Raw genomic sequence first — 22511 nt, forward strand, 5'->3', positions numbered from 1 at the left:
CTAACCAAGTTGAACGTTGTCAATCGTTGAGCATGGTAAAGGAGTTTGGATAATTGGCTATATGTTAGGATCCAAAATTCCCTTTCAATTGGCATGTAGTAATAAAGAGCTAAATCCGAGAACAGGAATAGGAAAATAATTGTTGATCGCGAGCCAAACTGCTTGACGCTTAAAACAGTTGCGTATTTAGATTCCTGAGCGCCTTGATAGTGAATGAATTAAAGTAGGTTCTCTGTAGATTTCAAATAAAGCACTGCTTGTTAAGTTTATATCGTGGTCTGCAAGATCAAATAAGAAAATCTTTAAGAGGACGTGAAAGAAAATTGTGCTCGTGAGTACCATGGATTAATTCATGTGCATTCTCAACTAAAGAATCCAAATCTCCACAAGAAATGAATGAATAACCTTGCAGGCTTACAGGACCGGGCAGGTGCTCCGCAGTTGAATGGACCTTCTACAAACTCTTTCGGCAATCTTCCTGTTGTACGTGTTATGACTGCGAACCCTAGCGGGGTGTTAATTAGTAAACAGACCGGCTTTGCGTTAACTGCAGCGAGTTTAGCATACCTGTAAGCACAATAACATAAGCCATTGTAACCAAATAATGCGGCATCTTTACTATTAAAATGTCTTAATTTTGACGGGAAAATGACACCTTCTCTTTTTGACTCAGACCGCCGTTTCTTTATTGGTTGACTTTCATGTTTTAACATCAAATTACGAAATTAATTTTATTGGTGTAAAGCAAGTTTATTAAAAGCAAAGCCTCAAATTACATAATGGAACTTTTCTAGAGCAAAAAATTCAAAGCGTCTAGTATTTTACTCGATAGCATCTCTGAATTCTGTCATCTGATAATCTCGTCTAGACGCGCCAGCAGGAAAATAAGACCGTCATCACTCCATGCTATTCGCTTTATAAAATTAGGAGAAAATTTAGCTCAATTTAAAATCATTTTATCGAAAACAGCTATCGTTCGAGTACGATTGCGTTTTTTGAAAGCTGAAACCACTTCTTTTTTTAAGAAAATTTTAATCAACGTAGTTATTTACGATAATTATATGTGAAGTCAGGTTAGCGTTGGATAAATTGTTGATAAGGAACTAATATCACTTTGCAAGCTGAAATGAAACTTTTTCTCTATAAATCACTCGGCCGACTTAAACAATGCTACTTTTTCCAGCCAAATTAGCCCAACTTACGTTTTACGGAAAAGAGGCCGGAAGCTACGAGCTAGAAAAACGCCCTCTCAGTCAATATTTTATTCTTATCTTTCTTGCCGATAATCAACAAAGGGAAGTGACGCCAAATTGGCGGCAACTTAGGCGAGAGTAAAATTAGCACACCATTTTAAATTTTACCACATGGCCTTGGTGTCTGAGAATTTGTCAAAATTAGCATTCTTGAAGAAGTGCCAGTTAGTATCTAAAAGGAACTATTTGTTTCAACGTGTTTTCCAATTTACCACACGTACAACTCATGGTAAACAAACTGAAGACATATCAGGTGTAAACATTGGTTATAATATCGAAAAAAAAATACCTTGTGAAAATATCATGATTAGTTTCATCGGCAGATAAACTAATGCAGTTCTAACCGGTTGAAATGTTCCGGGTTTGTGTTAAAATAGATTTTGGGACAACTCGTAACATTGATAATCAATCAAGTGTTTTAGCACCCACGGTGATTACAACGAAGAAAAGTTCTTTAACTTTGCCGTATACGTCCAAAGGCAAAACTTGGTCCAAAATATTTTTCGATCATAACTGTCGTCTGTCGATGTATACGTCATTACCTTCATTGAACTTTGTTAAAAGTGCGACAATACTAGTAAATATAGACAGACAATATTTGTTCCATTTTCGCTAAGTTGCGGTGACGTTAAAAAATAAGAGCAAAAATTGCGCGTCGGAGAGTCACGGCAATAAACGCGACGGTCTAACAAGGCCCTAAGCATGAGTTTCATTTACTTGTGAGAGAATCTAATGAGGGTTTAGATCCATACATATGGTTTCACAGCTACTGTAGAGGCACGAAGTTTGTTTCAGTTTTCAATGTAGAAAAAGTTGCGATTTTACCTGAACTCTATCTTGAAACGATTGTTTTTTTGTCACATTTTATGAAACCTGCTGTTACTACAGCAACCATATTTTGAGAGGTGCTTTACACAAAATTTTAAGTAACCTGTTTTCAGTGACAACCTTTAGGATTTTCTCTTGCAATAACTTTTTCTCTTACTGATACTTTTATCATCCTATTACTAGTTTTTACTACTTTCATCTTAGTTTAGGTGGTTTCCTAACGCCGTGGTCACGTGGACACGAGGCAAAAATCACGAAATCTAGATGAAAGGAAAAAAAAAGTTAAAGGAAAGGTTTTTGTAAGTGCGCTTTAATTCTCTTAGGAAGATTTTTTTAGCAATAATGGACGTGCAGAACTAGATTTAATAGGATCTTTAGTGAGCAGCGTTCTATTCGCTGTTTCGTAGTTTGCTAAATCGAACTTCTTGCATTACTGCAAGTGAGTAAGATGCAGAACAGTTATGTATGTATGTATATATTAAAAGCGCTACAAACTGCTTCGCTAGTATCACTAGAAACTGTGTATTTCGTTCAGATTATAGCTGGCTGACGCTTTTCTTGCTTCCTCGCCGGTCCAAACTGCTTTTGATACGAACATGTAGGTGAAAAAAGGACTTCCGAAGGTCTTACCACAATCATTAGTCTGGATTCACAAACTTCCATGGTCTTCGCAAATCCTGCGACTAATACTCTGGTTACGAATCAGAAACTGGATGTTACCAATGTGAGCAAAAGAGAAATTCAACGAACGAATCTAAATTAACCATCCTTTGATTTCAGCAGTCGTGTAGACTTCTGCAAACTTCTTAAATTTTGAGCAGGACCTGCCTGGGCAGGTATATCTCAAAGGTTATTCCAAATGTTTTGCTGCGTTATAATGGATGAATGCTGTCAGTATTTTTGTGGGAGAGATCGGAAAAATCAGTCAAACATCACAAAAGTGGACTTCGATGAAGAATAAAAAGAATGGAAACTATGAATTAATTGAAGCACTTTTCATTTTTAGTCTAAGCAAATGGAAAACGTTTGCTCCCCACAAATCTCAAAACCATAAATGCGATGAATTAATGCTTGAAAGTATAAACCCGGAAAGTTTGGCAGTTGTTCAAACAAAATGCTATTCCATCATCGAGAACTTGAAGCCAAACGAAGAAATTAGCCACTTCTGGTACCCTATTCAGTAAGTTGTCCTCAACAAAGCGAGAATATTCTAAGGCTAAGTAATGAGTCTAAACTTGAGTAGAATCGATTTCTGGCTGGGAGTGTAAAAAGAAGTCGGCAGACATGCTTTGTGAGAAAAGAGATGTCACATCAATTTAAATATGAGAGCGCCATAGGGGGACGCAGCTGCTTCGTTCTTGATGGAAACACATTTTGTATTTTGTCCCGGAGAAAAATCAGTCGTAACGCCTCGGCTTTCAGCTAGTAGTAAGGCCCGGCAAAGCCGCGACCATGTTCACTCACCTAACTTTGCAGAGGTGTATAGCTAACCAACTTGTCTGTGATCAGTCAAAGTTCAATTCAAATCTTTGCTGCTTATTTTAGTTCACTTCACCTGTCAAATTATTGCTGTTCAGTAAATAATAATTAGAAGATGATGGCATGGTAACTGAGTTGAAGAGAAAAAAATTAAAATTTGTATTACCGTACTACTGGTAATAGCCGTGGGTAGCAGACAATGGAACTTAGTTTTATCCGCGCGACAGTGTATATGTATAATAATATACCAAACAAAACTTTCCCAACGACTTTGATGTCGAATCCCAAAAACACAATTGTAAAAAAGTTTATTATTATTATTATTATTATTTTTTTTTTTTTGGAAATTTAACATTTGCTTAATATATTTCGCAGGTGACAAGTTTACCTATGGCCTATGGATGTTTACTTTGAGGAATTTCAGCTTTGAATTAAATCGACCTTTTTGAATATTTTCAAATACTGTATGATCTTTTTTCAAACCCTATAAAAATTTGGGAATCTAATTCTGGTGAAAACGATTTTAACTTTCGTGGTAAAATAGTCTCTCTGACGCTAGACAAGAGCATTGATTCACTTAGGGCTTATAATTCTGAAGTAAACCTATAGTAAATTGCACGACTCAAAATTATGGTCACACTTATTGAGGATGTGTGTAAAAAACATTGCCTTTTCCACTATTTCTATAAATAGTACAATCCGTCCTCTTGCCCAGAGGCAAAGGTATGGACGAAAGTAATACATAATTGATTGCGAATGTGTGCGATCTATATGACTGCAAAACGAAAATTCGGTCATGTGCTAAGAATGATGAAACCGCATCCTCGTTATTAAAGCAAGTACCAAGTATTAAAAACTCTGCCGAGTAAACTATTAAGACTTATACTTACTGTAAGCAATTTGATTCAGCCACGATTGACGACAAGGCAGTTTGCGGAAATCTTCTAACTGATGAGGAAGACTTATTGGTCATTAATGTGCGGATGTTGTTAGTATTTGTTTATATTGGAATCTTAGCTAATCTTGGAAAACGTCAAATACAGTTGACAAAGTGCGGCCACTCTAAGTGTTCTCCTGTCATGTGCAGATTGACGACTGGTCGCTAACGACAATTTAATTAATTTTGTTTTCACTGTTTAAACACGAAAATTCTTAAATTGACAAACCTTGCGCAAAATAACGCAGTTCTAGAGGGAAAACATGCCTGCCCAACGACTGGCTTTTTTATGTTCGTGCAAAAGTCAACGCTAGCAACCGCACGCGTGATCGTGGAAGGAAATTTGAAGGCCAAGGCTAATTATTCTTGTGGCCTGTAAGATCTTTTTGCATTTATTTCCAAGAGAAGCAAAACATGCCCCAATATCAAGTCACTGCGGCCAGTGGGCTTTTAGAAACCAACAATGTGTTATTCCGTAAATAAATACACAGGTATGTGGTAAAAAGTGAAATGAATTAAGAAACACACGCACGCTATTCGTGCGTGATGTAATTTGCAATTTTCTGCACTGCGCTCTTGCGTCACGAGTCAAAGTGCTTCGACATTCGGCCTCCCACCTTCTCAGACAATATTTCCGGAATTTGTGTAAATTTTAGTTAAGCAAAGGAAAACACCCCGTTAGTGGGAATTCGGAGATGTTGGGATTCAGCGAATGGATGATCTAAACTTCGTGACTTCTAGTAAAATTTCGACCAAAATAGCTGTCAGTTTCCCGCTACGAGGATTCAAACCGCAGGTCAATTAAAATTGTCTTATTAAAAATTCTTTATTTTCTACTTGTTTTCCCTTACGCCGACTTAAGTTATTAAAAAGTCTCAAGTGCTAGAACTCAGTCTGTTTTTAAATTTTAAAAACTTCTACTGAATTAAACTACAAAAATTGAACTTTGATCTCGAATCTTCTGTATTTGAAAAAATGAAGAATGTTTTCAAGGCTATTATGGTTTGCTGCATATAAACAGCAAGCTGTGTATACATTATAAATACATTCTATGCTTAGTCACGTAGCTTATAAACGGTTTAGTTTTTCGGCCGCGCGCAGGTGCTAGAGAAAGAAAGTCAATTAATATTCAATGTAAGTGCGTACAAGAACATTCCGTACGAAAGCGTTAACTTCTGCGCATAGAGCAAAATAGTGTCTAAGAATTTGTTGAAAACATAGAATTACAGATTGAAGTATTTAGTTATCAAGTATTTTGAAAAATCATGTCTAACTGTTAAACAAAAAATACAATGCATTTAAAAGCTTTTTGTTTACACGTCGTAAAGGCCCGAAAGCTATGAACGATAAAGGAACAATTGTAATAACAACATATCAATGTTGCATCCCTAGAGGTCTACAAGAAGTCATACAATTCAGGAATCCGACGGTATAAATTGAAAATAGCTTAAAAACTAATGACGGAATCAGTCCAAGAAGAACGATTGAATGTTGTCTAGGAGCCCCGGTAGACAATAGAAAACGCCAGAAACTAAAAGGGGTGGCAAATGGTCCTTCGAAAACTCTGGGTCTCGTAAAATTTTCGTCGAATTTCACGGGTCTCGCAGTCTCATATTTTAGCGGTTATGTGCGTCTCGCGGTCTCGATTCTTCTACGAAGCTGTCTCGGAGTCTCGATTTTTCGCAAGGCTAAGGGCCTCGAACTCGAAGTCCCAATTCATTCCTTTATCTGTTTTTATAAATGACGTCTTCCTGCTTCACTTAATAATGAATTTCAATGAAGCAAATTACAAATTTTCTGAGAAAAATTGAATCTTAACTTCTCCTAAATTGTCTTAATTCCACAAAAAGGTACAAAACCTACCACAACGTCCGTTTTGGCGCCAGAAAAACAGTTATTTTTCTCTATGATATCATAAGGTAATGTGTTTTAATCGAATTTCCAGTTCCAGTCAGTTCCAAGAAGCTGGCTTAAGGCTGTACAAGCTCATTCTAGCTCTCAACTAAATCTGGGGCTCGAATTTTATGAGTCTGAACGTCTAGCACTCACACTCAAAACGCTTTGAAGTCTCGGTCTCGCAATCTAAAAAGTCAAAATGTTTCGGGGTTGCAAAGAAAAAGGGTTGTCTCGCCGTCTTGCAAAGTCTCGCATTTACCATTCGCCACCCTTACTAAACAACTAGAAAGTGAAAAGTAGACGAAAGTTTTGCTGCCCGCGGAACAATGTTTAAGAGAAATAACTATGATTAATAATAATCATCATCATCATCATTATCATCATCATCATCATCACAATCATAATAATAGATATTTATATTTTATGGAAAGGTCGTCTTGTGGTAAATCCGAGCGATCTGCATAAGTGGTTCTTTCATGGGCTCAATGAAGGGCCGTAGTGCCACATAATAAACTAATTACTAGCCTAGCTTGCTCGAGCTGTACTGGAGAATATTGGCACGAGGTCGTGGCAGTGCGGACCTAGCTGCGCTGAGTCCGCAATGCCACGACCTCGCGCCAATATTCTCCTTTCCCTCGGTTAATAAGAGGTTAATATTATCCCCCAAATATCTTAAATCAGTCATAAAGAACACCACAAAAGTTATACTTTTTATGCTTTTTAAAATTCGCTAAGCTAACGTAATTAACATTTACCAAAGGGACTATACCAGATTTCTGTTCTTTCCGAGGAAACTGTTAGGGTGAGGTTACTCTCTAATGAAAGTAATTTCATACAATGTGCAACATTACTTTCTAATTGAAGGCAACCTCACCTTAACAGTCTCCTCTGGTATACCAAAGAAGAATGAATAACCATCCAATAAAGGAACAAGGATAGGCAGGTCTGAGGACGATTAGCAAGGATTTATATGAAGACAAACATGAAAACAGTCGCCATTTTTTCATGACGTACCGTCTTGAAAGAAATGACGTGGTTCTTTGCTGCAGATTAGCTAGACCTCTTTATTTTGGCTTGGGTCCAAAGAAACATCATGAGACCTGCTTGCCTAGATTAAGTATTTCATACCTACACAATTTATAGCTTGGAAAATATCGAATCTTTTCTGTGAAAAATTCCGCAGTCAAAATTTACCATGTCGGTAATTCTACAAGTGAGGGTAATACAGGTTTATAATTAAGATATTGCGGGTAAAGTGTTTATGTTTCATTGACAGATTTGCTAAGTCTGGAAGCTCAAGTAAGTAATTCTCAATACTGATTAATTACGGTGATTTCTTTCGCTGTAAAATGTGAGAGTTATGACTGGGACATTACGCTAATATCACCTTTGTTGGCTGCCTGATTATTTCATATACATGTTCTAATGAACTTCTGGTTGCAGTTACACTTGACGCTGCCAGTAACGTACTACTTTGCACTTTACAAGTTCTATGTACGCATTTTTATGTTCAGAAAAGAGATTTATCCTTCTGGGTTTAAAAGCATTACATGCGCTGACCATATAAACCTACTTTCAGTAAGGAGATGTTAGCCCTCGATTTGACGATATATCTTTAAGATATAAAGGGTTTGTAAAGGAACCGTTTAACCATATATTTATTTTCGGTTTAGAGAGATATGCTTATTAAAGTTACTGAAACGCTCTTGGAAGCCCATCACTTTTGCGGTCTTGATAATTTGTATTATTGCCCGCCGTACAAATTTAAACAAAAATTCAATTGTTGTCATCCAGACCGGCTTGATAGAAAATATTGCATGATATGATAAAGTACGAATTTACGTATTGTCGTTACATACCATCAGATTATTTAACATTTAACTGGTACTGAATAACAGTATTCAGTATAACATGTGTTAGAATTACGGAAGCGAAGTAATTTTCCTCAGCTCTGAAACTAAATTATTACGCTCACCCAAGACGCTGAAATTAGTTTACGTCGGTTTCGAGAAAGCTCAATCAAAACATACCAAACGATGCTCGGAATCATCAATTTAAAAAAATAGAAAATCGAGCTCTGAATTCAAATCAATGATGTAAACAAAACGATCTTCTCGGACTAAAGAAACGCTGAAACGATACAAGCTGGTTTTCCAGTGGTTGAAAAACAACAGCCGGCGACACTTCTATAGTCCTGGTTGTTTTACACTGCTATAAAGGTCAACTTTGTTTTTACGAGTGCGAGTGACAAAACTGGTTTATCAGTGAAATATACGTAAGAAAAAATGCTACAGAAAAGATAAACAATATTCGTTAATTATTTAAAACTGCCGAAGTTCAATTTGAACTTCAAATCGAAATGATTCTTCGTAAAATTCGTAAATAAAAACCTTTTTAAACTCACCATTTTTTAGCTCGCTTTAGTTTTGCAGTTCCCGCGGAAATGAAAAAATGAGTTGCCTCTGGCATCGAATAAAATATCGGATTTACCGGCCCTGGGCGACAAAACAAATATCGCTCGTGTCAAATTTTCAATGACCACTGCTCGTGAATAACATTAAGAAATGGCCAATACCTATCGTGAATGGATGCGGGAATTTTAGAGAGCATGACATAAGAGCGAGACTTTCGATTTAATTTCCAGATGAGGGACGCTCTAACTTCACGTGTGTTCTGAAAATTTCCACGCAAACAGAGCTCAGAACAAATGGCGAGAAACCTAAACTTAATTCTTTGAATAGATACAAATTATTTTTCAGTCAGATAGATAAAACGATTTTAAATCAGTTGTGAAAGGCTTACCTTTAAATTATCTTTCCTTTTTAGAGTGTATTCTCTTCGGGGCTTTCAACATTTGCTGCATTTCTGACCTTTATTTGTTTAAAACTCATGCTAAAGTAAACATACTTTAAAGGCACTGGCCCGTCTCCTTGACCAGACGGAAAGAGGATTTTCAATTGTTTTTAAAACTGTTGAAACAATATGTTATACTGCCACAATTAACAAGAGAACCCAATGAAGGAAAAGTAAAAAGTAACTTATAGAACGACCTTAGCTTGTGTTTATTTCACAAAGACAATGGATTAGAATAATTTTCTAGCGCCTGGCTCCCGTCTTTTGTGCTGTTCTCCTCAGGCACTCAATGCACCTGAGCAATATAGTCTCAAGCAAAGGTAAACTAAGATTATCGAAGAAAACAACAACGGGTAAATTTTTTTTTCTGGACTTCCTCTTCCCGAGAGGCGGAAGAACTCTGTATCACATGCTCTCATATGGTTGAAATAAGAGAACAGCTTTCACTAAAGAACGTTCACTTACAGTTTTATACAGTTTACAATATAAGTGTGAGATAAGGATTTCGTTTGACTTTTTCCACTATTCCATGGTTTTCATGAATCATCAATGTAGTATTTTCAGCATGAACAATTTGGTGTCCCTTAATGAGTCTAGTCTCCATTCCCCTAATTCGCAGATTACGGGGTTCTCCCAATAACACGTGTTTCTCTGCGCGTTAATTTGGCGCGAAATGAACATATATGAACACTACATGTACTACCATCTTGCAGTGTACTTAAACATAATATTACTAAATAAAGGCCTGAAAAGATGGTGCAACATTTCACGCAACGCTGCGCGTATGCGATGTCTGAATTTCAACGGTGGGTCGACCTATCCTAACTTTGATCGCCCGGTAAAATCGCTTTGCACAACTTTGCGTTTATACAGCGTGTGTCAAGACTAGACTACACTAAATAAACTCAGCGTACCCACTTATCTCCTTTGAAGACCTTGTCGGGAGCTGTTTGTTCCACACCGGAAAGCTTGCTCTGAAAAATAAATTAATACCTTGCTGGTGGAAAACTGTCCCCTGCAAATCTCTCACCCAGCCCCTGAGCTTAGCGACAAATGCTATTTAGCAGCATCCTGGGAACGTTAATTACCGTATTCAAAGGTTCTCTACTCCTGTATATTTACAAAAAATATTAAACAACGCAATTTAACTCAGTTATTTAGAGTGGACGTTGCCCAAGGCGTATTTCGTTTAGCAACCAATTTTTATTCCCCCATTGCCTATCTTTTTTAATTCAAAGGGCAAAAACGTAAAAAGGAAACTGTTGCATACCCGTAAGCTGCTTTTTTGGCAACAGTTAGCAGAAAGAACGTATAAATTAATTACCAACTGCGTGAAAACAATATTAAGCTTAAGTTTACACTTGTATTCAAAAGCGCCATTTCACTATGAGATATAGGTTATTTTTTTGTTACTAAGCTATTTTTGCTTTGTTTTGTATCCTTTTTATTGCTCAAAATCTATTTATCACTCACTAGTTCCATGCTTGCAATATTGATATTGTCCAGTTCCTTAAATCGTATCGCAAAAGCAACATGTAACCGACTGTTTTTACCTGCTGACAAAATGTGTACATGCTGATTGCCGTATTGCAAAAGAACACACAAGTTTGTTATCTATGTAAATACATGGTAGAACAGAGAATCTTGTTTCAACAATAAGTAATTTTCTGCCGTTTAAATTATTCGTGGAGACTCGGAGAATCTTGTTGAAAATAGTGTGATGCAATTCCCTAAACTGTTTTCTGCATATTTAAAATAATACCTACCAACGATATAGCTGTTAAGTTATGTGCTAAGTTGCTCGTCGCGAAGCTAAGCATCCTACAACATTGTATTCCTTTCCACGTTACAAATTCTGATATTTCTACAGATATGATAGCTGATAGAATATATGTGATGCAGCGAAGAGAGTATGGTGAAGAAAGGAGTTGAACATTTTTTACAACAAATAAATGTATTTCATCGATATCAGCAGTCGGGACTATCTAACAAGAAAAGACATTGAAAACTTCAGTAACAAAAAGGATGAAGCAATTAACTCAATGCACTTCTTTAGTCAACCACTTTTGTCTATCACATTTGATACCATACAATACCAGTCGCCCGCAAAACCACACAGTGCAGGAATTTTAATATGATTTGTGACATCTGGGAGCAAAACAGCAAATTTCTTCCGTGAAGCCTGTTTTTCGTTCACGTGAAGGCTTAACGCCTCTTCGACATAAAAGCTAAAGTACAAGAGAGGTTTCCTTTTTTGGAGAAAGTAAACAATTATGGCAAGTTTTTTCGTGCAAAGATATAAACCTGAACGTTGTCTTTTCATATGCAAATAACGAAAAGCTCTGAAATGAAGAGAAAAAGTAGATGGATGAAACCAATGGCGAGATTCTTCCAAGGGTGTTCCAAGGAAAATACTAATTCCTCTTCGACCTGAGTGTCTCTGTAATGGTTGCTTTTCCGCCAATATTGTTGACCAAGCCTCAAGCAATAAATAGACAATGTTAAGTAAAGAAAATGTTTCTAAAAATAATTGACTTTTACATATTTAATTTGCAATGTAACGGTATTATTAGGTAGATTTTGTGCTCAGTTGTGTTGAGTCGTGCTGTGTTTTGGTGAGTAAACGTGCAAACAACAACTTTAAAAAAGTATGCAGCGTTGTTTTAAAACTTCCAAAAAGAGATTTATTGTATTCAACTGAATTAAGGCCGTCTGTAAAAGCAAAACTTGTGGTTCCCACGGCAACCAAATTACTAACCCAACAGCTGCCAATTTGTATTCAGTCGGCGTGGACGGTGATGATTATCTCAGTCTACTTTTTAATTGTATTTTGCTACAAGTATAAGAAGGCTCCAAGAACACGAGCTGACCGTTAGACTCGTGAGAATAAACCGCCCTATCAAACAAGAGTATTAGTCTCTTCTTGAAACTTTAAAATATGTCCAGCATGACAAAGGGGCCGAGAAATTAGACACTGAAATTCTGCAATAATATTCCTTGACACTATCAGATTTTCTGTCCAAGAACTCTTCAATTTACGTCACGTGTGCAATCTTGCAGGTATCTTCCAGGCGCATGCACGGGACGAGCAGTGATTCCAGCCTATTTATCCGGCAGTTGCCTCGCCTTTTAAAGTCTCTTTCCAAAACTATCACTTGAGTTATGTCTCAGCTCTATGTTGCTTAAGACCTAGCTGACTAGCTACCATGTTTTATTCTAATCAGTGCTTATTTGCAATTTTGATTTTCATTTCAAAACACCCAATTTTAATTGCGTTCGTCTGACACGGAATTAACTCAATGAAAAAGAAATGCTTCGATAGCTTAAAATCTTTGATATCAGTTTCCACGATTTCAAAAGTAAAGAAATATCTTGTCTCTTGGCTTCCAGTTAAGCTGTTTATAATGTTCTGCCGAGGGATTCTGCATCATTCCGTTTCGTTTTGTTCTGTTTCGTTTCAGTCTATTAATTCTTAGTCTGTAATTTATTATAGATCTAGTGATAATTTTCAAATAAAGTAAAAACATGTTTGCCAAACTGCTGGTTCCAAACTAAACAAAATCAAGTTAGAATAAGTATATTGTTTGAACCAGCGTGTTAATAACACAACGCTATACGAATTCGACTCGAATTCGACTCTTTCAGATGTAACCAATCTAAGCGAATTCGGCTATATAGTGTTTTCTACATGGTATATTTTATTCACCACTTTGATATTAAAGCTATTCATATCACAAAACTGACTGACTGATTCTATTCAATTATATTACTCTTACAGTCACAAGCCAACAATGAGACAAACAGAGAACATTCAGTAGCGAGATAGCATCTCAAGATTTCAATTCAGCTAAGGTGGAATCAGTCAGTTTAATTCGTCGAAGGCTTTCTCGTGATAGTCATATTTTTACAGTTTAGTCCGATATAATGTCGTTCAAGAAACTACCCGAGGGAAGGGCCCGATTTTATATTAATATCACTGGTGTTCCAACTGGGAGACTAAACCACTGAAACACGTAGGAGGCCACATTTTGAATCAACGATATAGCTGTAAACTTGACTAGAGTGAAGCTGCTAAATATGAAGTTAATAACTGGCAAGTCGCTCTTTGCTCAAAAAGAATTTCAGTGGATCCTTTACTTAAATTTGCATGTCCCGTACTTAAAACAAGAACTTTGAGTGAACGCTTCACTTAAATTTGTATGCCTTAGTTTGACAAATATATCACGCAATAAGTATCACCATTCCTAAACTGAGAAAGTTGGGCTAAATCGAAGGTTTCGTCGCTTGTAGTATACTTGGGGCTGGTGTTAGGATCTGGAAATTTAAGTCACCTCACCGGGCCGGCTCTTTATGGGGCGTTGTTTTAGATAAAACAAGACCTAACTACATATTTACTTGCATAATCCGCAAAAGTAACTGGTTACAACGACGACGGAATTCGTTTTATCCACCACCGGTGAAGGTGGGTACCGATACCTATTTCGCAGCAGCTGTTACTTACCGGTCAAAAAGCCCCTCGATAGTGCTCTATTGACTGTATTTCCTGACTCTTTGGACTAATAAATACCCCAGTAACAGGCAGTTATATATAAGTCAGTTTCTCACACAAATTAAATATAGATCAGTCGTGTCTAGCATGTTCGAGTGATGTTTAGAAATCAACTTTCGTTTTGCTTAATTGGCGACATTTAACCACGCAGCAGGGACTAGACTATTGTCTATAAATGTTTATTGTTTCTTTTGACCAATTGCTACGAGATGATCACTCAACCAGTGGCCAAGCAATTTGTTATAGGGTCTAGTGTCGGATTTTAAACTCACCAAACCTCAAGAAAACAGAGGTCTTTCGATTCACATTTCCCGGTTATCTTTAGTATTGTGAGAGTTGCTCTATTTTGTAGTAATAGCAAAGAATCGTTCGACTTCGCGTGATGTTTTTTTACACAAGTGGGCTTTCTTGCGTGATACCATTATCAGTTGTTCCTGCCCCGAGGGCGATTTGTATAAACGGTTCCGCCATTTAACTCCCTGCAATGTTTGCTAATCGAAACTAACCAATTACAGTTCTCGGTGCATTGCTGTTTGCTTCGTAGTTCAAGAATTTTAATGAATTCCCACCAAATGGCTTTCTTCGGATGAACTAGTGCAAAACGAAGCCTTCCGTTCTAATAAACAACTTAACAAATGAAATGAACGCGCCCGCAGCAAACAACTGTATTTGAATGGAGCTTAACAATAATAGGCTTTTTGCATTGCGTTGGGCTTCATTGTCAATCTCGATCTTTATCGTTCCCTATTTATATTTTTTAATGGATAATATTTCGAAACAAAATTTTTTACTTAATTGTTTGGTGACCCTGCTTAGCTCTTGACAAACCGGTATTAATGGTTAAAACCAAAAAGTCGGAATAATTACAAGCAAATATATATCTTTAATGTCTTTTCAAAGCACTGACTACCGCAAAACCTGTCTGAAAAATTGCTTCTATTCTAAAAGATTTAATTATTGATGACAGCTGACTTTCGTTAAGTCTTTGATTTTAATGTGTTGGTAGGAAAAACTGTTACTTCCTCTAGAAACCACAGGAGGCATTTTGTTTTCAATTAAACCGTTTATAGACTATTAACAGCAAGCGTTGCCAGTCACTAAACATTTTCAGACACCGAAGCTTACACAGTAAAAATATCCTGGCATTTCTTCTGAGATCAGAGATAATGAAAATTGTTGTCAAACGAGGAAAGAAAGAGGATTGCTAAAATAATGATGTACAAGTACTTCGATGAGTTGATGGTCATGTACTTGGGCAAAAAATATATCTATGAAATCTGAAGCCCATTGGGGAGACCATTATTGCTCTTTATTTTGAGGCCTCCCACGCACCTTTTACGACTAATATCACAAATGAATTACAGCAGATAGCCTGAGGCATACATACATGTATGCACGATACATACAGTTAAGTCAATCTTCGACCTTCGTTTCTTTGTCGAGTCAGTAAAACTACTTTTAGCTGAAGTCTCTGCCTCCTCTCGACAGTTAGATAATTTTTAGTAAAAGTTATCGTTGCAATCATTTCAGTGAAATGAAAATAAATGAACGTGTTTTAAAACAACTGGCGATTTCCATTAGACCAAAAAGTCCGGCCTGCATTTCCGGAAATTTCCAGTGGCGAATGGAAAAGCTTTTTCAAAACTCGCCGGAAAAAGAGCACAACCTCCTGAGGTATACCTAAATTTAGACCATTTCTGACCGAGAACTTCAGTTCCATTCAATTTTCTCCCTGGAATGTCCAGAATTTTTTTTTTATTAAACGGTTCGCATTTCGGAAATGAAGCAGTTTCCAAGGAAACTCCAGTAGTACCATCTGCATTCCAGAATTTCTGGTTGAATGGAAAGCGTCCAGTATCTCATTCGTTCAAGATTATTACTTATTCGTAAAAAAGGAGTTAATCTGCCATTTCTTATCACAAACGAATCAACTGCAATCTAAGAACATAGAACGTTCGATTCGGCAAACGAAGAACCCAGTGGTACCCAACTTAAGGTGGCAATTTTCTCGCGTTTCCTTCAGTGAAATTTCGTAAAATTTGGCAGACGGGTAATAAATACTTTTACTCTAGTTGGAGCTCATTTTTCAGGAAAATCTATCTGACCAGTTTTTCCGCAGTGCTAAAAGACATAAATTTGCAAAAATCTAAAAAGAAAAATGCTTTTACAAACCCTACTTTTTTCGTGCATGTTTGAAATTCGTATCCCACCGGGTTTAATGTACTGTAAAAAAATTTGGAAGATTTCACCGAAGGAAATTCAAGAAAACCACAAATAAAGCCATAATTACGGGAAAAAAAGCACTTGTTTGGGCATTTATAATTCAAGATTAAATGCCAAGATTTTAACAGAGATGATTGTAAATCAATGTATCAACATTGGCTATTACATGTAATAGGTTTGAGAGGACTGGGTGTTAAAACGAATGCAAAAACAGATTTCAAAACATAACACTAGCGCGCGGAACGCGATAAATCATTACCCTATTGAGCCACCTTAACCCGCAATCAAATTACTGGATCCGTTAGAGTTAATCACTGAATGAACAGTGCGATGGCTCTCAGAAGAATCTTAAAATCATGTGAAATACATAGTCGAGATTTCAGATGCAAGTCTCAAAGTGGTTTAGGATGTAGGTTCTTTAATTGACCAAAAATAATTTCATGTTTAGAAACCAATTTCCGGATTTTTGTACAGCTATTATAGAATCTGCATTTAGTTTAGAAACGAAAATGGAAGTCTAGCTGACGATACGAGGTTTTGCTTAGCAAAGAACAGCTTTAAAAGAAACGACAAAAAGACCGATTAAATGAAATCCCCGTTTTTCTCTTACACAGGTAGTTATTATTGGTATCTGGAGTCATCAGCGCGTGACAGACAGCTGACCTTATTTGGTAACGTGCGACCAGTTTACACGTACGAGACATTTTTCTCAGATGATGGTAGGGGTGGTACGCCAACACAATGCAGTTGCGTTTGAAGAAGGAAAAGAGATTTTTGCCATACAATAACCCTGACTCATTCAGTCGGTAAATTTTGTTACCTTACCTATGGACAAGGCTTTTCCATTCCAGCTGCGCCAAGCTTTCAATGCCGCCCACTAAACTATCGGATTCAGCGAACTTTCCTGACGGTACAATTTACCATCCGACAATGAATTCTCCTCGAAGACCAATCTCTTTCCCTTTCTGTGTAGCTGTTGATAGTTTCTTTATGTCCTTTAGTTTGTTCGATCGATTCTGAGCTCATTTTCGTTTCGACGCAATTAATTTTGCAGTCTTGATGACAACAAACAGCCGCAAGGCTAGGTTGTAGACAATTTTACAAGCACACAAAACCTTGCTTCATTTGTTTTGCCCGAGGAATATAATGCACAATTCCGCAGTTATTCGCATCTAACCGTCAACCTTTATCCTTTGTCACAATTTCCCAGAATATAGACGACTTTAGAGGAGATTGTGGGCCGAATGATTCAAAAGAAAACTCTTTCTTACTTTCTTCCTTCACCCACATGTTTCATTCAACTCGCTCTGTGAACACCGCGGCGACACCGCGCCAACAATTTTGCCGCCTTTTCTTACAGTCGCATCGTGTAAGTCACCCTGAAACGTCCACATCATCCAGTAGATTTATTACCGAAGGAACTGAAGTAATTTAGTCGGCTAGTGAAGAATCAATCGGATCCGCATTTACCAAAGCAGACGAAAAATGTGAAATTTTGCAATTTTCAAAAATAGCTCAGAATCTGTTTTACGGAGTTTGCTTAAATTTATGTGAAAGTTTAATCAGAACCAATTGCTACTTTTTTCCAAAAAAACGTCATTTAAACTACTATTGCACTCGGTCGTTCATTCTGGTTATTTAGTAACGTTTGACGCTTACGATAAAGAAAGAAAAAGCATCTTGGAACATTTATAAACTAAGTGTTAAATGTTGGGCTCTTTTTCTCCCTCAAAAGTTCACTAAGCCACCTGTCTTAGACCACTCACTCGTGTTCCTGAGTAAATGCGGTCATCATCATATTCCAAGGTAGCTAGCAATTATTGTGGTAATCAGAAATATGCCTTTTTTGACTCAGGCTTTGCTTATCATTGCTACGATCATTGAGGAAAAAGTTCAGCGATCGTGCGATAATATTTGGGAAAAACTCTTTAGCGATCGTAGCAAAAACCTCTTCCAAGACTTCATGGTTTGATCCAGGTCCTCTCGGCTACTTTTTTTATTTCCTAGCAATCGTGGCACATGGAAGCTGGCGTTGTACCGACCGCTCAACTTTTTCTGCGATCAAATCGATCCTAACGGCTGTACCAACCATATGGAAAGCAGCGTTTGCTTATCATTGTCTTTTATCTGATAACAATCTACATTTTACAGAACTATTTTGGACTCACATTCATCGCGTGGCGATTAATGAATTTTACCATAGAAGAATAATAATCGAAAAAAAATTGAGCTACATTTAAGACAATGGGATCCGCAGGAAAACAAGAAAAGAATTCACAAATTAAAGTCCACCGAGTGTAAGACCAATGAACGTTATAAATATCATAATGATTTGGTTACAAAACAAACATCATGGTCTTTGATGAACACAAAATTTTTAAGTACAGATATGCATCCCGATACACTCGCTCAGTTCCGAAAGCTTGGTTCATTAAACTAATGCTCATTATGTGCGCCACAAAGCAAGAATTCGTTTAATGCATTTATCAAAAAAATGACTGACTGGTTTAAAAGGTTTTTTGGTTACACATGAACGTTCGTTATGTTGATTAATTGATAATCGTGTGGCTGACATATACAACAAGCTAGATTAACACTAATTTCCTTCGCTAACTTGGCCATAACAGCAAACTAAGACCTTGGGTTCATTTATAAGGGGTGGCGAATGGTCCTCCAAAACCACGGGTCTTACAAAATTTTCGTCGGGCCTCGCACTCTCGTTGTTTCAGCGGTTATCTGCGTCTCCCAGTCTCGATTTTTTTGCAAGGCTAAGAAAGTCTCATGGTACGGATTTGCTTTTCATATATACTGTATATACACCCGCTTTCAGTGTTCCGTGCATAGGCGACATCTTTCGACCATCTTTCGACATGCTGTGTAAACGGCTGAAAGACCGTTCAACTGTAATTTTTCCGGTTTTCAGCAGAAGGAAAAAAAATTAAATGATAATTGCTGACCTCAAATGGCTGAAGAAGATTGATCGACTTTGCATGTTTCCCGATTTATGGGATAATTCAAACGATTTTAGTGTAGTCGATCGGTTCTCAATAGTGACTTCCGTTAGAATTGGGCAGCTGCCGCTTTTAATATTCGCAAGGTGTAAACATTCAAATCAGTCGATTTATTTCTCCCGGAATGACTTCGTTATACTCCTAAGTTTACCGGTTTGATGTCAAATAAATCTATCTTTCGTCACTAAAATTCGAGTTCGACCGTAAAGAGATCTGTCGTGCTTATATTTTTTGGCGTTGCCCAGGTTACACAGCATGTCGAAAAATGTCACCTGTGCGCGTAACACTGAAAGCGGGTGTAAATGACGCCTCGACGTCTTAGAACTTGAACGTCTCGAGTTGCGTTTAAAACACTTTGAAGTCTCGATTTTGCAATTGAACAAGTCCATGTCTCGGGCTCGCAAAGGAAAATGCTAGTCTCGCTGTCTGGCAAAGCCGACAGGAAGTCGATCTCGCATTTACCATTAACCATTAACCACCCCTTAGATAGTCTCCTTTGTAATGGCTTCATATCAGTATGATAAAAAAAGTGTCCGTCAGTACTCACCAAATTGTACGCTCAACACAACATGTCTTCGCAAAGGATGAAAATTTACCTCTGGCACAGCACGGTATAAATACGGTAGCAAATACGCGATGTCTGGTTACCCAAACAGAAGAGCGCCAACTGCACAGTTGCACGGGTCATGTGACTTTCTCAACGTAGTAAAACGCATATTAATTGCCGTTCTTTTCGAAGCCTATTGGTTAACTGAATGAGCTAAGAACAAATCAGGGAAAAACGAGTCTTCCGCTGATTAACTTCATATGTCTTAGTCTCAGTAGAGTAACTTACCTTCAAATGCGCCTCAAAATGGCTATCCCTACAGATAGATTTAGTTCGGTTGAAATGCTGCTTCGTACTGAATTGTAAAACTCCCTTAACGTGAGGATATGAAAAACAAAACGAGCTAAACTGACAACAGGAGATTAATAATTGGAAGAAAAAATATATTTTTTGTTTTTAGAGTTAAATCCACAGTTAAGCCCATGGGCTTATGTGATTTATATTATTTATGGAAAGCTTAAACGCGTTTTGAGGGGATTATATTTGGAGGTTTACTAACTGAATTCACCGTACTAACATGGACCCCAAATGGCTATTTTTCTAACTTTGAGGAATAAATGTATTGCTAAAAAAATGGTATTTGGGATTGACTGTAACAGGCGCTGTCTTAGGTATATTTTCTGAGGGTTTGGGGGAAGGCTATATATTTCTGAAGGATATTATTTACAACTTGTTGGACCGTTTAATCTGGTGAAAAAGAAATTAAGATATGCGGCATAAAAATGTAAATGATTTGGCATCTGGTCTCGTCTGAAAAATGTGAACCATTTACTCTACGAAGCGTTGTTCTTAAGTAAAGTTTGAGAAAATCGTCGCATTTAGATTGCTTTCCTTTTCTTGGATAGCCAGCAGCCTCTCTTGTTTGGGGTTCAGTACGAGCGATGAATCCGCGAGACAGGAAGAAAGAGCCGAGCTCGCAATTATTTCTTCGAAATTAGATTGTGCAGTTTAACGCGGGTTGACGCAAAGCAAACCTTTAAATCTCTAACTGAAGAAAGCAAGAACTATACCTGAGGAGGCTTATGTTTTTAAACATTTTTGGAAGTGTTTATATTGGCCGCCATGTCTGTTGAAGTACACCAACCTCGGGGGCGTCGCCGCAAATTAATATTCTAGTATAGAATCTATACTAATTCTCTGCTAATTTATATAAAAAGTAATCAACTGTGAATACGCTGCACATTTAGCTGTAACAAGAGAATGTATATGATCTTGGCTGTAGCGAAATGAAAACAAAACAAGCAGTGCAGAAAAATACGACGCAAAGAGCTTTTAAGGTTACAGTATACCTTCAGGGGTGTCTCGCGCGCAAGCGATGTAACGCGTGTAGTTTAAGCTGTAGATACCTAAACCCCGATATCAAATTAAAGCTTATGGAGCTGGCTATCAAACTATACCAAGAATTTTGAAAGAAAATGAATTGTCGAATTTTTCACGACCACTAAATGCGAGCGCCCGAATCACCTTTCGAAAGCTACAAGTCAAAGCGAATTTCGTTTTTCGCCAATTTAATTTTTTCCTCGGTTTCAGGGCCCAAAGCGCTTAAAAAACGTGTCTGCGTTTTGGCATATTCAATTGCAGTAAAAAGTTACAGAACATTTTCGAAATAAGATTTAAAAAATGTGGAGTGAGTGTACAAAAATCGCTCTCGAAGAAAAAGTATTTCGAAATTAACAATTCCCAGACACGCTTTTGTAGTTTATATGTTAAACTAGCCACTGTCCAAATTTAAGAGCAATTGAACAAATTCCCTTTGAGTTATAACTCTTTAAAGTGTCTGCTTCAAGTGAAAAAATTTATTCGAGAAAACAGCGCTAAGAAAAATTTTCTGCTTCGCAAACAAACTCCGCCCACAAACGCCTTCAACTGGGTTCTCAGATAACTAAGCCAATCAGGGCAGGGAAAGTTTACTACCGTTAACCTCCTGGTGAAATTTACGCGCGAATCTCTAACAAACTCTTGTGTTTCGCAATGCGCTCAAGGAACCGAAGGCAGAGAGATAATTTTTCTGTAGCTCAGTTTTTCTTGAAGCTGGTCTGGCAAAATGGGGAAGACTGAAAACGGATACGAACGCTAGAGTGGCTGAGCGAAGGAAACAAACACAAGAAAGCGCGGAGAGCAACTGTGTGTGGGCAACTGTGCATGGATAATATTTCAAATGGTCTCAATGAGTCCGACGATTCGTCGATATCGGACTCATCAGGAGAGTCTGTCAGCATCCCTGTTATTGCTGTCAAGTTCCGAAATTTTTACAGAACCTTTCTTTTCTCTTACCACGAATATTTGCCCGCCTTATACGATAACTATAGCTTCATCCGCGTGGCGAACTTTCGCTTCTTCACTCGTTAATGTATTTTCATTCGTTCTTCGCTGTTTTCGCTTTTTCGAACTGGTCCATGGTTTAAACGTGGTCTATGTTTACTTATAACATAATAGAGACACGCCTAATACCAAAAATGCTGGGTAGTCAGAACAACAATGCTGATCAACTGAGCAGTCAATTCGTGACATCCATATAGGTAATTCCCGCGAAAATCGTCTCGGTTGATTGCATACGCGCCATAGGGCTGTCAATCAAGAGGTAAACTTTTACTTCCGGTGAAAACGTAAAACCGCCATTTCTCCGCCAATATTTAGCCTTTTTCAATTTTTTTTCCAGAAATTAGAGATTATTCTTCGACCACTATTTTGACTCAAAAATCCAAATTTGAAGAAAATTGCCGACCCGAAGGTATACTGTAACCTTAATGTTATAATCCAAGTTCATTAATAGCTGGTTTTCACATGACATCACTAAAATTCAAATAACAAAACTATTGATCTTCCTGAGATTTTACTTTAATGATGTATAAGAGCAGCTGAAAACTAATATTCA

General features: G+C 37.4%; 1 protein-coding gene and 1 long non-coding RNA gene across 6 annotated transcripts in view; one reads left to right on the forward strand and one right to left on the reverse strand.

Annotated features, from left to right (window-relative positions):
* Positions 1 to 13911, reverse strand: part of LOC110066509 (uncharacterized) — a 36806-nt gene extending 22895 nt beyond the window's left edge. The window contains exons 1-3 of one of the 5 annotated variants that reach the window (XM_089279230.1): positions 13748 to 13911; positions 10161 to 10220; positions 3546 to 3636 (exon numbers count right to left, since the gene is read on the reverse strand). The gene's annotated coding sequence lies outside the window, so the exon portion shown is untranslated. Of the gene's footprint in view, positions 1 to 3545; positions 3637 to 4450; positions 4545 to 10160; positions 10221 to 13747 lie in introns of those variants that run through there. The other 4 variants (XM_089279234.1, XM_089279231.1, XM_089279233.1 and 1 more) reach the window with 4 other exon arrangements.
* On the forward strand, positions 4731 to 18171 carry LOC149096863 (uncharacterized). The gene is made up of 2 exons (XR_016204087.1): positions 4731 to 4988; positions 16633 to 18171. It is a non-coding gene; the product is annotated as an uncharacterized LOC149096863 (long non-coding RNA).
* Positions 18172 to 22511: the final 4340 nt, after the last annotated feature.

This window comes from Orbicella faveolata, unplaced genomic scaffold, assembly GCF_042242905.1.
Source record: "Orbicella faveolata isolate gen_17 unplaced genomic scaffold, um_ofav_v1 contig_47, whole genome shotgun sequence".
Lineage (NCBI taxonomy): Eukaryota > Metazoa > Cnidaria > Anthozoa > Scleractinia > Merulinidae > Orbicella > Orbicella faveolata.